At 34.2% G+C, this 3,699-nt stretch overlaps 1 pseudogene; it reads left to right on the forward strand.

Annotated features, from left to right (window-relative positions):
• The first annotated feature begins 1,090 nt into the window (after positions 1-1,090).
• LOC131518232 (large ribosomal subunit protein P1-like) lies at positions 1,091-1,397 on the forward strand (annotated as a pseudogene).
• The last annotated feature ends 2,302 nt before the right edge of the window (positions 1,398-3,699 follow it).

The following is a 3,699-nucleotide window of genomic DNA, read 5'->3' on the forward strand; positions in this document are numbered from 1 at the left end:
TAAATAAAATTATATTTTTCTGTTTTCATTACACACAAAAATTAACTCTAGAAGAATTACAGACATACAGTGAATGGCAATTTTTAACACACTTAGAATGTTATCTAGGAAAATATATTTGAGAAATATAATATATAAAGATAAGGGGTAGAATTTCTTGAGACACACAAAAAAAAGACTTAACCATATAAAGTTTGATAAATATAATTATGCTAAATTCAACAATCTGTGTTCACCAAAAAAAACACCACAAATAGAGTGATCATTCAAGGCACAAATTAGGAGAATAAAATTAATAACCTAATCAATGCAGAACTACAAATCAACAAGGAAAGATAATCTGACAGAAACAAAAAACACAAAAGGATTAATAGCCACAGTAATTGGAAACAGTAATGGTAATCAAACAAAAAGACGTTCAACCTTAGTCATTACAGCAATATAAATTAAAATGAAAAACGTAAAATATTACACCCAGTAAATAGACAAAATGAATAAATCTGATAATAGCAAGTGCTGATAAGGCTAGGGAGCACTGTGAATCCTTATAAACTACCAGGAAATGTCTAAATTGGTTTAACAATTTTGGACAACAGTTTAGTCTTATCTTGTAAATTTGATCATGTGCATACTTCATTCAGTACCTGTAAATTCCGCTTGTAAGTATATGACCTATATATGACATGCACCTATAGATGTGTAAAAACCGTTCATAGCCTTATTGTTAGTAACAGCAACCTGGATTCCATGGACCAGAGAGAGATAAATAAACTGTGGTGTATTTAGCTAATAAAATATCAAAAATCAGTCAAAAGAACAGACATAGTTATGAATGATAATACGGGCAAATATTAGTAATAAGCAAAAGAAAACAAGCTCCAGAAGACTGCATACTTCTTTACACAATATATTCGTCAGCAACACCTTACACATGTGGGAAAGCTTTTTAAAATAAAAAGCAAACTGTCCTCAGCTGCCTGTGAGATGCTAGGTCCTTCCGCGGAAGGGAAGGCCGCATAGGGGTGAGGCCCTCTCTTCATCCGGGACTAGCATGGCGCCCAGTAGCACCTGCTCAGCCCTCTCCAGCACAATGGCATCTGCCTTCAAGCTCATCTGCATCTACTCTGCTCTCATCTTGTACAATAATGAGGTAATGGTGACGGAGACGATCAGTGCCCTCGTTAAAGCAGCAGGTGTAAAAGTGGAACCTTTCTGGCCTTCCTTATTTGCAAAGGCCCTGACCAACATCGTCAACATCTGGAGCCTTATCTGCAAAGGTCGGAGCTGGTGGGCCCACCTCAGCAGCTGGAGGCCCAGCTAAGGAGAAGAAAGTAGAAGGAAAGAAAGAAAACTCAGAAGAGTCTGATGATGACATGGGCTTTGAGCTTTTTGACTAAACCCCTTCTGTGACCTGTTCAATTAAAAGCTGAACTCTTAAAAAAATTTAAAAAATAATAAAAAGTAAAGAAACAGTAAACATAAAAAGTAGTAGTTGACCTCGAAGAGGGGAAAATGGAGCAGAATACATAAGGTCTGGAATATAAAATAGGGAAAAACACACAGACGATTCAATGATATTAGAGATATTCAGATCTTAAATAGGGTGATGAATTACTGTGGATACACTTTGATACTATTATATAATTCTATAAATCATCGAGTATTACATAATAAAAAGAAAAGCAGCATAAACAAAACCCCATTAAACTAAAGAAAAACTAATACATAATATTTTTCCAGTAATGCCAATAGTTGGAAAATTAAATAAATTTCCTTGTTAACATTTTTCTAAAAGACACCAAATTTCAAGTTTTGAGAAAATTATCTCACTATGGGATGTATAAACTGTGTCATAAGATAAAAGCTGTTTTTCTTTTAGACTTTTTTTAAAGGAATTACAAATGAATTATTTTTTTTAAAGAAACATAGCCTAAGGAGGACATGATTTTGCATCAGAGTTTTACCTTACTAGCTATAACCTAGGTAAGACCACTGAATACATATATTTTATAGGAGAAGGAAGTGGTATTCAGCCATATTCTGTACTTGTGTTTTGTAACATTAGATCTAATTTTACAGTGTATCTTTAGGCTTTGGTAAACAAATCTTTTATTTCTTTGTTACAAAAAAAATCACCCCAACTAAGCTTGTTCTACTTTATCCTGCACTAGAGCCAGCTTCCTTTATTTCAGTTCAGTCTTTGTGCTACCTCATTATTTTGTACACACTAGCATTTTATCTAAGCCTCTTCCTCAGCTTTGGAAAGAGTGAGTCATTGGGTGAAAGAGTTACCCCCTTGCCAGACCCACTTCAATTAAGAATTATAGTGCCTCCTAAAAAAAAAAAAAAAAAAAAAAAAAAAAAGAAAGAAAGTAAGAAAGTGGGGCGCCTGGGTGACTCAGTCAGTTAAGCGTCCAACTTCTGCTCAGGTCATGATCTCACGGTTCATGAGTTCGAGCACCGCATTCATGAGTTCGAGCTGACAGCTCAGAGCCTGGAGCCTCCTTCAGATTCTGTCTCTGCCTATCTCTACCCCTCCCCCTCTCCCCCCTCTCAAAAATAAATAAAAATTTAAAAAAATTACAGTGCCTTCTGTGTGCAAGGTTACTTGCTATGTGAACGAAACAGAAACAGTATAATGTAACTAATGGGACATAAATAGACTGAGAATGTATTAGATACAGAACAGACTAGAGTGAGGAAATTTGGTTAAATGTGTCATTTTTTTAACTACAGTGCACAGAATTATCTTTCATAAGAGGTTATTCTCAGGATACAAAATATCTCAGAAGTATAGAATAAAATAAACAGACTCTTAACTACAAACGTGGTTGCCAGCAGGGAGGGAGGTGACATAGATGAAGGAACAAAAAGAAAAAAAAAAGAGGTCTAAAATAAAGAGAAAACACAATAGAAAAACAAACTCAATTAAACACCAGTTATGAAAAATTCAAGTTCTGTTTCAAAACATAATAAAGAAAAGTGTCCACATTTTCAATATTTTCAAAAAAATGTTCAGTGTGCTTTAATGTTCTTTATCTGTGGCAAAACAAAAAACAAAGAAAGAGAAGATTCTTCTCAGATATATTTTTGATACAGCATCATAACAGACACTGCCTTTGAGGAAAGAAACATACTAAAACTCAACTATTTAAATATTGAGCAGCATTCTCTAATTTTTACAGGAAGAAAGAAGAATGTATGGTAACAGTATTTTTATCACCAAGACAGAGAAAACATGAGAGATGGATTTGGGAGAGGAGGCAAGATGAACTATTGCAGGATGTGACATTGAAGGCTACTTCCTCCCAATGTCTCTGGTGAACAAAAACCAGAAAGAACAGCTTTACAACAAGCACCAACAAGCAACGCTTCCTAACACTGACTCTATGTCCTTCTGTAAAAACGGCTATGTGTCAAACAGTGGAGAAATGTAATCATTATTTTTAGAAATTTTTAGACATTTTCCATTTCCTAGCTGACTATCATAATTTATTTCCCACAGGGTTGTTCATCATCCATAAAAATTGTGTAGGATTTGTGAAGCAATCTTGAGTTTATACCCTCTGGGATATTTTAGCGTAGGACCAGAAGAAGCCTATAGCGATTTCATTTATTTATTTATTTATTTATTTATTTATTTATTTATTTATTTATTTATTTATTATTCAAACTGGAGAAGAAAACTATCTGTTGATG

Source organism: Neofelis nebulosa, chromosome 7 (assembly GCF_028018385.1).
Source record: "Neofelis nebulosa isolate mNeoNeb1 chromosome 7, mNeoNeb1.pri, whole genome shotgun sequence".
NCBI classification, from domain to species: domain Eukaryota; kingdom Metazoa; phylum Chordata; class Mammalia; order Carnivora; family Felidae; genus Neofelis; species Neofelis nebulosa.